We start from the raw sequence: 13,807 nt of genomic DNA on the forward strand, positions 1-13,807 counted from the left end.
GAAGTGCATCCCTTGAGGGATCTCAGGGATTTCATGGTGAGGAATTTCCTCATGCTCCTGTTGAGGTCCATGATCTCTTGTTTGCTCCATCCTTTTCTTAGTGATGGACTTTTGAGATGAATCTCTCCATCTTCCATGGCTCAGAGGTGGAAGCAATTGCCTTCCCTTTCCTCTTTCTAGAGGTTTCTCTGGCCTTAGGTGCCATTAATGGTTATGGAAAAACAAAAAGCAATGCTTTTACCACACCAAACTTAAAAGGTTTGCTCGTCCCCGAGCAAAAGAAGAAAGAAGTGAGTAGAGGAAGAAGAAAATGGAGGAGATGGAGGTGTGTGAATGGTTCGGCCAAGGGGGTTTTAGGTGGTTATGATGTATGAAAAGGAAGGAGTGATGGTTTGAATTTGAGTGGGTGGGTGTAGGTGGGTTGTATGATGGTTTTGGAGGAGTAATGGAGGTGATTGGTGGAGGGTATTTTGGGGAAGAATGTTATGGAAAAGGTGTGAAGAGGAGAGAAGAAAAAGTGGGGATCCTGTGGGATCCACAGATCCAGTGGGGTCAAGGACTTAACATCCCTGCTCCAATTAGGCGTGTAAAATGCCCTTGCTGTGCAATCCTGGCGTTTAACGCCAGACTGCTGCTTGTTTCTAGCGTTAAACGCCCAAATGTAGCCTGTTTCTGGCGTTTAACGCCAGTCAGATGCTTGTTTCTGGTGTTAAACGCCAACTTGGTGCCTGTTTCTGGCGTTTAAACGCCAGACTGCTCTCCTCCAGGGTGTGCTATTTTCAATGCTGTTTTTCATTCTGTTTTTGATTTTTCAGTATTTTTTTTGTGACTCCACATGATCATCAACCTAATAAAGCACGAAATAACAATAAAATAGATATAATTAAATAACATTGGGTTGCCTCCCAACAAGCGCTTCTTTAATGTCAATAGCTTGATAGTGAGCTCTCCTGGAGCCTCACAGATGTTCAGAGCATTGTTGGAACATCCCAACACCAAACTTAGAGTTTGAATGTGGGGGTTCAACACCAAACTTAGAGTTTGGTTGTGGCCTCCCAACACCAAACTTAGAGTTTGATTGTGGGGGCTTTGGTTGACTCTGCAGTGAGAGAAGCTTTTCATGCTTCCTCTCCATGGTTACAGAAGGAGATCCTTGAGTCTTAAACACAAGGTTATCCTCATTCAGTTGAAGGACCAACTCTCCTCTGTCCACATCAATCACAGCTCTTGCTGTGGCTAGGAAGGATCTTCCAAGAATGATGGATTCATCCTCATCCTTCCCAGTGTCTAGGATTATGAAATCAGTAGGAATGTAAAGGCCTTCAACCTTTACTAACACGTCCTCTACTTGTCCATAAGCCTATTTTCTTGAGTTGTCTGCCATCTCTAATGAGATTTTGGCAGCTTGCACCTCAAAGATCCCAAGTTTTTTCATTACAGAGAGTGGCATTAAGTTTATTTCTGACCCCAGGTCACACAGAGCCTTCTCAAAGGTCATGGTGCCTATGGTACAGGGTATTAAGAATTTGCCAGGATCCTATTTCTTTTGAGATAATTTCTGCCTATCCAATGCATTCAGTTCATTGGTGAGCAAGGGAGGTTCATCTTCCTAAGTCTCATTACCAAATAATTTGGCATTCAGCTTCATGATTGCACCAAGGTACTTAGCAACTTGCTCTTCAGTAATTTCTTCATCCTCTTCAGAGGACGAATACTCATCATAGCTCATGAAGGGCAGAAGGAGGTTCAATGGAATTTCTATGGTCTCTAGATGAGCCTCAGATTCCTTTGGTTCCTCAAAGGGAAACTCCTTATTGGTCACTGAACGTACCAAGAGGTCTTCCTCACTAGGATTTGTGTCCTCCTCCTCCCTTGTAGGTTCGGCCATGATGGTTAAATCAATGGCCTTGCACTCTCTCTTTGGATTTTCTTCTGTATTGCTTGGGAGGGTACTAGGTGGAGTTTCAGTGACTCTTTTACTCAGCTGGCCCACTTGTGCCTCCAAATTTCTAATGGAGGACCTTGTTTCATTCATGAAACTTACAGTGGCCTTAGATAGATCAGAGACTATATTTGCTAAGCTAGATAGATTCTGCTCAGAATTCTCTATCTGTTGCTGAGTGGATGATGGAAAAGGCTTGCTATTGCTAAACCTGTTTCTTCCACCATTATTAAAGCCTTGTTGAGGCTTTTTTTGATCCTTCCATGAGAAATTTGGATGATTTCTCCATGAGGGATTATAGGTGTTTCCATAGGGTTCACCCATATAATTCACCTCTGCTATTGCAGGGTTCTCAGGATCATAAGCTTCTTCTTCAGAAGATGCCTCTTTAGTACTGTTGGATGATTCCTTCAATCCATTCAGACTCTGAGAGATCATATTGACTTGCTGAGTCAATATTTTATTCTGAGCCAATATGGCATTCAGAGTATCAATTTCAAGAACTCCCTTCTTCTGAGGCGTCCCATTACTCACAGGATTCCTTTCAGAAGTGTACATGAACTGGTTATTTGCAACCATGTCAATGAGTTCTTGAGCTTCTGCAGGCATTTTCTTTAGGTGAATGGATCCACCTGCAGAATGGTCCAATGACATTTTAGATAATTCAGACAGACCATCATAGAATATATCTAGAATGGTCCATTCTGAAAGCATGTCAGAAGGACACTTTTTGGTCAGTTCCTTATATCTCTCCCAAGCTTCATAGAGGGATTCACCTTCCTTCTGTCTGAAGGTTTGAACATCCACTCTAAGCTTGCTAAGCTTTTGAGGAGGAAAGAACTTGGCTAAGAAAGCCGTGACCAGCTTATCCCAAGAGTTCAGGCTGTCTTTAGGTTGAGAGTCCAACCATATTCTAGCTCTGTCTCTTACAGCAAATGGGAAAAGCATAAGCCTGTAGACCTCGAGATCAACCCCATTGGTCTTAACAGTATCACAGATCTGCAAGAATTCAGTTAAGAACTGAAAGGGATCTTCGGATGGAAGTCCATAAAACTTGCAATTCTGTGCATCAGAGAAACTAGTTGAGGTTTCAGCTCAAAATTGTTTGCTCCAATGGCAGGGATTGAGATGCTTCTTCCATGTAAATTGGAGTTAGGTGCAGTAAAGTCACCAAGCATCTTCCTTGCATTGTTATTATTTTCGGCCATGTCTCCTTTTTTTTCAAAAATTTCTATCAGATTTTCTCCAGAGAGTTGTGCTTTAGCTTCCCTTAGCTTCCTCTTCAGAGTCCTTTCAGGTTCAGGATCAGCTTCAACAAGAATGTTCTTATCCTTGTTCCTGCTCATATGAAAAAGAAGAAAACAAAAAAGAACATATGGAATCCTCTATGTCACAGTATAGAGATTCCTTTATGTGAGTAGAAGAAGAAAAGAAATTTGAACACAGAAAGAGGGAGGGGGTTCGAATTTTTAAGAAAGAGAAGTGTTAGTAGATAAACAAATAATTAGAAGGAGGTGAGAGAGAAGAATTTTTGAAAATTAAATAAATTAAAATTAAAATATTTTTGTTTTTAATTTAAAATTAAGGTTAGAATTCGAAAATTTAAAAAAAAGGAAAATAAAATAAAATTAAAAATTAAAACAATTAGTTAATCAAAAATGAATTTTGACAAAGAGGAAGGTGATTTTCGAAAATTAGAGAGAGAATTAGTTAGGTAGTTTTGAAAAAGATATGAATGAAATAGTAAACTCTTAAAATCAAACAAAAAGTTAAGTGATTAATTGAAAAAGATTTGAAAATCAAATTTTGAAAAGATAGGAAGTTAGAAAAGAAGTTAGAAAAGATTTTGAAATTGATTTTGAAAAAGATGTGATTGAAACTTATTTTGAAAAAGATTTGAAAAAGAAATTTAAAAAGATTTGATTTTGAAAATTAAAGTTGATTACTTGACTAACAAGAAACAAAAAGATATGATTTTAAAATTTAAAGATTGAACCTTTCTTACTAGGCAAGTAACAAACTTAAAAATTTTTTGAATCAATCACATTAATTGTTAGTAAAGATTTTGAAATTATAGAACAAAATAAGAAAAAAATTTTGAAAATCAATCATAAAGTTTTCGAAAATATGAAGGAAAAAATTGAAAAAGATTTGATTTTTGAAAAAGATAGAATTTTTAAATTGAAAATTTGATTTGACTCATAAGAAACAACTAGATTTTAAAATTTTTTGAAAAAGTCAACTCAAATTTTCGAATTTGATAAGAAAAAGGGAAAGATATTTTTTTATCTTTAAATTTTTAATGATGAGAGAGAAAAACATCAAAAAGACTCAATGTATGAAAATTTTGAATCAAAACACATGATGCATGCAAGAACACTATGAATGTCAAGATGAACACCAAGAACACTTTGAATGTCAAGATGAACACCAAGAACTTATTTTTGAAAATTTTTAAGAAAAGAAAAACATGCAAGACACCAAACTTAAAAATTTTTATTCTCTAGACACTAATAATTCAAGAATGCATATGAAAAACAAGAAAAGATACAAAACAAGAAAATATGAAGATCAAACAAGAGGATTCATCAAGAACAACTTGAAGATCATGAAGAACATATGCAAGAGTTTTCGAAAAATGTACAAATTTTAAAAAAATGCAATTGACACCAAACTTAAAATTTGACTCAAGACTCAAACAAGAAACATCAAATTATTTTTGATTTTATGATTTTATTAATTTTTTTGGATTTTTCAAAAATTATTTTGGGAAAAACGAAAAAGAAGAATTTTTTTTTTCGAAAATAAGAAATAAAAAGCTTAAAATTAAAATAAAATTACCTAATCTGAGCAACAAGACGAACCGTCAGTTGTCCAAACTCGAACAATCCCCGGCAACGGCGCCAAAAACTTGGTGCGCAGAAATCGTGACGGTTCATTCCTTGGTAACGGCGCTAAAAACTTAATACGCACGTTCATAATCTTAGTTCTTCGTCACAACTTCGCACAACTAACCAGCAAGTGCACTGGGTCGTCCATGTAATAAACCTTACGTGAGTAAGGGTCGATCCCATGGAGATTATCGGATTGAAGCAAGCTATGGTCACCTTGTAAATCTCGGTCAGGCGGATTCAATTGATTATGGAGATTTAATAATTAAAAGATAAATAAAACGTAAATTAAAGATAGAGATACTTATGTAATTCATTGGTGAGAATTTCAGATAAGCGTATGAAGATGCTTGTTCCTCCTGAACCTCTGCTTTCCTATTATCTTCATCCAATCATTCATACTCCTTTCTATGGCAAGCTGTATGTTAGGCATCACCGTTGTCAATGGCTACATCCTGTCCTCTTAGTGAAAATGGTCCAATGCACTGTCACTGCATGGCTAATCATCTATCGGTTCTCGATCATACTGGAATAGGATCTATTGATCCTTTTGCGTCTGTCACTACGCCCAGCACTCGCGAGTTTGAAGCTCGTCGTAGCCATCCCTTCCCAGATCCTACTCGAAATACCACAGACAAGGTTTAGACTTTCCGGATCTCAAGAATGGCCATCCATGGATTCTAACTTATACCACGAAGACTCATATTAAGGAATCCCAGAGATACTCATTCAATCTAAGGTAGAACGGAAGTGGTTGTCAGGCACGCGTTCATAGGTTGGGAATGATGATGACTGTCACGATCATCACATTCATATTGAGGTGTGAATGAATATCTTAGAATCAGAATAAGCTTCAATTGAATAGAAAAATAATAGCACTTTGTATTAATTCATGAGGAATAGGAGAGCTCCACACCTTAATCTATGGTGTGTAGAAACTCTACTGTTGAAAATACATAAGAACAAGGTCCAGGCATGGCCGAATGGCCAGCCCCCATAAAGGTCTAAGATAGCATAAAACTGATCAAAGATGATCCGAAGATGTAAATACAATAGTAAAAAGTCCTACTTATACTAAACTAGTTACTAGGGTTTACAGAGATAAGTAAATGATGCAGAAATCCACTTTCGGGGCCCACTTGGTGTGTGCTTGGGCTGAGCATTGAGCTTTATACGTGTAGAGGTCTTTCTTGGAGTTGAACGCCAATTTATAACCTGTTTCTGGCGTTTAACTCCACTTTGCAATCTGTTTCTGGCGTTTAACTCCAGAATGCAACATGGAACTGGAGTTGAACGCCAGTTTGCGTCATATAAACACGGGCAAAGTATGGACTATTATATATTTCTGGAAAGCCCTGGATGTCTACTTTCCAACGCAATTAAGAGCGTGCCATTTGGAGTTCTGTAGCTCCAGAAAATCCACTTTGAGTGCAGGGAGGTCAGAATCCAACAGCATCTGCAGTCCTTCTTCAACCTCTGAATCTGATTTTTGCTCAAGTCCCTCAATTTCAGCCAGAAATTACCTGAAATCACAGAAAAACACACAAACTCATAGTAAAGTCCAGAAATTTGATTTTTATTTAAAAACTAATAAAAATATACTAAAAACTAACTAAATCATACTAAAAACTATGTAAAAATAATGCCAAAAAGCGTATAAATTATCCACTCATCAGGTCTCCACAATCAAAGGTGGGGGAGTTCCCGAATCGGCTAAAGGGAAAAAGGGAAAAAAGTACAAAGGCATCTGTGTTCACTGACAGTGAAGATGAAAGTTTTCCCCCTGATGAAACCTCTGGCAAGTCTCGGTTCTCAGAAGCAGTGAGAGATGTCCTCATTGAGTTCTCCAATATGTCCAGTATGATGGTTAAATCATAGAAAGAGGTTAGAAAACAAGCCTTTGAAAATGAAAAGGCCTGGACAAAGTGCTATGAAAGAGTGAATCTACTTATGAAGCACCTGGAGACTGTTGACAAGGACACGATTCATTCTGAAGAAGAAAAAGAACTCCTTGATTCTGATATCAATCTTTCTTATGCCTAAAAATTTTATCTCTGCTGCTTATGCTCATGGACACAATTTATTTTGTTACTTTTTGGACTTAGTTTCATTTGAACTATTTTAAATTGGGATGACTGTAACTAAAACACTTTGATATTGTTTATGTTTAAATATTATAGACTGCAATGCTTCTCTCTATTTATTTTGCAAGGTCCCTCCTTGATGACAAAAGGGAGAGGATAAGACTAAATAGGGCTGAATTGAAACAAAAATTGGTGACTGAATACTCTATTTTATTGGTGGCTGTGAATTGCTTTGTTGGCTGGAAACACTGTTTTATAAGCCTGATGCTTTGCTTTGAATATGATTTTTTGAGAAGTTTGATAGAACTTGAGCCTTGATTAATTTTGATAAAAATATTTGCTCAAGTTCAAGCTTTTATTTGATAAATATGGCTCTGTTTTTTAAAAGGTTCCATATTTTGAAAATTTGCATCATTTTGGAATCTTTAGAACATGCACACAGGTATTACTCCCATGAAAATTGATGGATAATTATGCACACATTAAGGGGGAGCAGTTTGAAAAATTGAAAAGGGGGAGGATTCGGCCAAATCATTAAATGGAGTTTTCTAATCCTAATCATTTCAATTTATTTTAATAATATTTGTCATCAAGGAGGAGATTGTTGAGTTTGGAAAACTTGAATCTAATTTAAATGATGATCAAACATTATTAAAATAGTAATTAGAAAATCATTAATTTGTTAATTGCTTCCAATTGGTTGTATGATGAATTTGGTTTAGTGTGCAGGTGAAAAATAAAATTGTTTCATGGCTCAAGTGATAAAAGCTCAGTTTGGTTACTAAACATGTTTCAGCCCAATAGTAACTAATCTTAAGTGGCTGAATGAAATATTAAAATCCAAGAGCTAGACCAAGAATTTGCTAAGCCCAAGCAAACCTCATCCCTTGGCCCAACATCATCATAGATCTGAAATTGAAGAAGGAAAGAATGGATCAAGGGGTTGGTTCGGTTACCTACTCCTCATTGTGGAATGGAATTCAAAATTAAATTTGCTTTATTGCATGCATAGGTAACCAAAACTCAAAATTAAATTGAGTTTAATTTTGTATTGAAAGCTTTGTATCTTCTCTCTCATCTCTCTCTTTATTTTCGGTCATATCATGTCAATCAGGAAAGAAGAGTGAAGAATCTATCAGAAAAGTGAAGTCACAAAAGAAGCCTAATGAAAGAAAAGGCTAGGAGGACGAAAAGCTATGAGGTGAAGATCTGAAGAAAAACAAAAGCAAGAGCTTTGCCATTGAAGGCAAGATTTAAAGAAGAGCTTCAAGATCTTCCATACCGAGAAAAGAAAGGATCTGCCTCGGTCAGAGAGGAAGATCTCAGTTGCAAAGGTTCATTTCTATTTTTGTTCATCAAAGAAAGAAGATAGTTTCTGGAGCTACAAGAAGGAAGAAGCAAAAATGGATACTCTGAAGCACTCCTGGGTCAGAAGATCATCAAGGATCCGAATTCTTTCTTGGAGCCAAAGTTAAGATCAAGGGCTCAGAGTGAAGGAACTTGATGAAAAGGGATGAGAGAGGTACATGCATGTTGGTTTGATTTTGGTTTCCCTCTCTTTTCTCTCTGTCCGAACTGCTGCTGTCTCTGGGTTGGAGAAGAAGTTGCTTGGTTGAACCGATTTCAACCTTGGAAGCTTCCCCTTCTATATTAAGGGTGAACGGCCAAGGATTGAGACAAGGAGAGAAAGTGAAAGCACAGAGTTCTCATAGCTTCCCAAGCTATCTAAAGTTCTTCTCCTTCAATGAGTTTCATTTTATTTTCTTTTTCTTAGTATTATTTGTCTGAGTCTTATGGTAAAAGAAAAACATGATGAGGTTTTTAAGAAAAAGCCAGTGAGAGGAAAAAGGCAGTGATCAATATTAGAGAAAAAGCCATATATGTCTCAGAGTTTCTTTGTACATCTATATGTTGTGTGTCATGATTCTGTGGGAATCCCCTTGCAAGTTGGGTTAGCACTTTGCAGTTGAAAGCTTGGTGTGAGTCTAAGTTAAGTTCAAATTGGGTTAGAATTTAGATTTGTCCCAGATAGGATTGGGTAGATCCTAGGGAAGAATTGGTGTCTGTAATCTGATGATTATAGTGAAATTCCATCACTATTGTGATGGAAACTGGATGTAGGCTGCATTGCACTTAGTAGCTGAACCAGGATACATCTGGATGTGATTCTCTCTTTCTCTTCTACTCCTATTCTGATTTTGTTATGCTGGAGACAAAAATGTCCTAACTCGTTACGAGACAAAAAGAAAATGTCTCTTGACTCATTATGAGACAAAAGTAAAAATATCTCCTGAAGTTCATTTAAAGAGGCATAATAATATTCAGCAAAAAGTGGGCTAAGATTCAACCCCCCTTCTCTTAACCACTGATTACCATCAACCTCAATTATCCACCGTTCCTCAAGCTCCAACGCTCCAACTCCTCATCAATTGAATTTTCAGCTCCCAGAATTCAATTCCAAGCTTCCAATATCCACCAATTTAACTCTAATTCAACAAGATACATGATCTAATTCAGATAATATCACAATAATCAATATTGAGCTCACTAAATCACTAATTCACAAGTGTTAGGATTTCTTTACCATTACCTACGATTCAAATAGACAAAGCCCAACACTATCCACGAGCTAATTCGATCCTAGAATATCAAAACCACATAATCTCTTAAAATCAAAACCTTAAATTTAAAATTTTGGGAAGATGACTGAGTGAGAAATCACTAGACTCTTACCAAATTGTTCAGTGGATTTTGTATAGAATTTTGGGATGAACGCGTGGCCGCTGACGGCTCGTCAATCGGAGCTTTGGATTGAAAGTTATGGACGATTGAATTTTTTGGAGACATTAGGATTCTCTTGCATCGTATTCAAAGTGAAAAATGATGAAGAAAGCCAATTTTGGGAGTTTTATAGGTTGGATCTTAGGTCCGGTTTGGGTCTAGTCCAATCGGTTCAGTCTGTTGGCCTGTTTTTGGGCTAAAATTTTTAAAATTAGAGTTAAAATTCATATTTTAATTATTTCTACCTCATTAAAGTATAAAATTTAATTTTCTAATTTTTAAATAATAAATAATTTATTGGTAAATTATTTACTAATTACTCAGGGTTTACATCCTACCCCTTTAATAAAAATTTTTGCCCTTGAAAGTTCGCTCTCCAATCTTCATATAAGCTCCCTTAGATTCACCGACCTCTTACCATTCATTTTGCCATTTTCAACATCAATTTAACACCCTATTCCCAATTCAAGCCTAAGTCATACTTATTTATTTCACTTTCAGCTTTGTCTAGCTCTTTCTCAATTATTACAATTTGTAAGGGGGATAGGATTTGTTTTATGTAAAGCTTGTAAGTTAATACTATGTATATGGTTGTAAGTATGGATTTACGTTTTGTTGTAAACGGTCTTTTGAAAAATACGGTTTAAGTTAATACATACATACATACATATATATATTCTACTTTGAGAGTTTGAATTTCTATAATATATTAGTTTGCATTAGTGATATTGCTTATATGCTTAGTTGCTTAATGTAGGTCAAACAATTTTATCAATGGCTTCCAAATTGCTGTTAAAGAAACAAAGTCAACCAGTTGAGGTAAGTATTTTTTATTATTGAAACTTACTCTTTGTTAAATTTAAAGAATTTTTAGCATATTCATGATTACATTGTTCCTTCAGCTGTAATTTATGTGAATTGTAATCATTAAGGTCATTTATAGTCTTCTAGAATGCATTTTTCTTGTTTATTATTGATCGGTAATGCTGAGAACTCTGTATTATGTTTGCTATGTATGACTCTGCATTAATGCAGATACACTAATTAATCAACAAAGTCCAAAAGCTAAGACATATTTAAAAATATTTAATTATAGCAAAATTTAATAAGCGCAAGCAAGGTATATCATTGACACAACACCAATGTGAATGGGGTCATTTTGTGGATCTTGGTGTTAAAAAATTTCACTAAATTAATAGAAATAAATTGCTCATATAAAGAGAACCTTAGGTCTTCCTAGCTTTTGGGATTCCTTTTTCTTCATCTCAATAATTTTTTGTAACTATACATAAAACAAAGCTCAACAAATTTAGAGAAATTTAATTATTGATGCTTCATGCAATGAGAACTTGGCAACTTCTAATTCACTTCTGCACTCTGGTCTGGTTATTATATATAATCCAAATATCATACGATTTCCTAAACCATAAAAGAACTGTGGATTAGAACTGTACTAGTACCAGCACCCTAATTTAAGCCTTTCGGTATAAACTTTCTTTTCAAATATTGATATAACAAGACTCACATTTGACTAAGACTATTTAGCTCTATTATCAATGAATTAATCCTCTACACCAAAATAGTGCAGATACTTGAATTTATGCATCTTCCTTCATGGAGTGCTTGTTATAGTAATTACTATTTTTTAATTTTGACACCTTGGAGAATGGAGAGCATTATTCTAGTAGCTACTAGCTAGCATAACAAGCACACCACATAATACTATAATAGTACTATTATTTAAAATACCACCGTACCTAATTAAGGAAAGTGTCCTTGTTCTGCTATAATTAATATTAATACAAGTTTGTTTGGTATACATTGGCATATCGCCTTTCCTACTATATATAATGAACAAAAACATAAAGAGAAAAGTTGCAAAAAAAGGGAGAAAAGAAGTGTGTAATAGAGGATTTTCATTAATTAGTTGGATGATAAACACCAATTTTGTGGTTTATCTTGTATAAAATTTTGCGGGTTTTATCAATATTTTTCACACTTATTCATATAAATTGTATGTGTTTGTGTTTCCTTCCTAATTATGCCCTATAATATAAAACATGCTTCTTTAACCCTAAAAATGCTATATTTTAATCCTCTTTTGATGTCATTCGATGCCGTGACGTATTTGTTAAGTAGATTCAGGACCTATAGGGCAAGAATGGCCTAGAAGATGGAAAGAAAGCATGCACAAGTGGAAGGGACATGAAGAATAAAGCTTTGGAAAAGTGGTGGCGACGCACACGCGTGTCTGACGCGCACGCGTGGACATGTGCAGCTAAGACTGGCGCGCATAAACTGACGCATTCATGTGGTGATCGCGAAACCTCACTGATGTGTACGCGTGGCCGGAGGAGTTCATAATGACGCGCACGCGTGGCATCCAGCACGTAACTCATTAATGAAATTGGGACTGGCGATTTCTACAAGGCTTCAGGCCCAATCTGAGCTCAATTCTGCATGGAAAAAGACCCAAGATACCAAGGGGAAAATGGGGGCATTCATTCATACATACATTACACATAATTTTAGATAGTTTTTTGTTCTTGTTTTCTAGAGAGATAACTCTTGCTTCTCTCTAGATCTAGTTTGTTTTTATGCTCTTGAGCTGAATTTTTGAATTGGGTCTTGTTAATTCAAGTTTGATTTCTTTAATACTGGTTACTCTTGTTATAATTTGCTTGGATCTTGTGTTAGAATCATTTTCTCTTTATTTTCCCTTTTTCATCTCACTTTATGAACTTAGTTGATTTTGAATTTCTATTAGTGCATTGATGTTTTCTATGATTGATAGTGTTAATTGAGTTGTTTTCTATTGATAATTGTTAGTGGGTAGTCTTAGTTCCCAGTTAATTTGCAATTTGAATATGTCTTTAGTCAGTGCTTACCATGTATTTGATGAAATGTTTTCTTTGATTATGGAGTAGTTTTCTAAACTCTTGGCCTAGGCTAAGAGAATTGGGTGAACTTGAGTCATTGAGTCTAATTGATTTGGTGGTTTGAGAACCCTTGGTGGTCAAATTGATACCCATTGACACCAATCTATTACTAAGCCAATTAGTAGTTGAATTGGGACTTATGAGTTGAAATTGATCAAGCTATTTGACATACTTTACTCATAGAAGTAGACTTAATGAGCTTGGTTCCTCATAATTGTCAATATATGGTTATTAGACAAGGATGGTGATCCCAATTCCTATGCCTTAGCCAAGAGTCCTTTTTATAATTCATATTTGAAACCCAAAAAACTCCAAATTACTTACTTATTATAGTTAGTTTAGTTATTTACTTAGTCCTAGAATAGAAATAGATTTACATGTTACCTTGTTAGATTGCATTTACTTATACCTTGCTTGAATTGCTTTGATTTAGTTCCTTGCATGTTAAGCATTTGTTGTTTAAATTCTTGTTTATGACTCTCAACTCCGGAATTCTAACCAATATTGATGCACATGTTTGCCCATTCTCTTGAGGACGATCCAAGACTAATACTCTCGGTTATTTTTTATTGGTATTAAACTAGTGACAACCATATCAAAATTTGATTAAAAGGATTATTTGTTAGTTTAAGACTATACTATGACATGATCTTCTATTGAGAAATTCTAGACCGACATAAATCTTCAACATTATTGGGACCTAAATTCTTATTTGTTTGTTTTTGGTGTGCATAGATTATAGAATAAATTATTTTTCTCTTTTTTTTTGTTTCTAATGTACTGAAACTTAAGTATAGTTGAGTGTTATTTTGGTTTTGGTGTGCTCACAAATGTTGTATTTATTTCTTACACAACCAAATCTAGAGATTCTTTAAACAAGTAATTCCATTAAGCATAAACAAATTCTCTCACTCTCTGAACATGAAAACAGACATGTATATTGTCCTTTCATACAGAAGAAGAGAAAAAGATTCTAGACAAAATTATGTATTTACATAAGATAGAGGGACCTGTGTTGTGTTGTGGCAGATTCATGCTACATGCAGATTGCATTATTAAACATATATAACGATACATACACGTGTAATTTAATTTCACTTAATTATTAGAGAAGATGTGATGTCTTATTTTACTCCATATTATTCCTGATTATGGACTTATAGTACTGGT

General features: G+C 35.3%; 1 non-coding gene across 1 annotated transcript; it reads left to right on the plus strand.

Moving 5' to 3' along the window:
- Positions 1-2,650: 2,650 nt before the first annotated feature.
- Positions 2,651-2,758, plus strand: LOC112782021 (small nucleolar RNA R71). The gene has a single exon (XR_003192765.1). It is a non-coding gene; the product is annotated as a small nucleolar RNA R71 (small nucleolar RNA).
- The last annotated feature ends 11,049 nt before the right edge of the window (positions 2,759-13,807 follow it).

This window comes from Arachis hypogaea, chromosome 19 (assembly GCF_003086295.3).
Source record: "Arachis hypogaea cultivar Tifrunner chromosome 19, arahy.Tifrunner.gnm2.J5K5, whole genome shotgun sequence".
Lineage (NCBI taxonomy): Eukaryota > Viridiplantae > Streptophyta > Magnoliopsida > Fabales > Fabaceae > Arachis > Arachis hypogaea.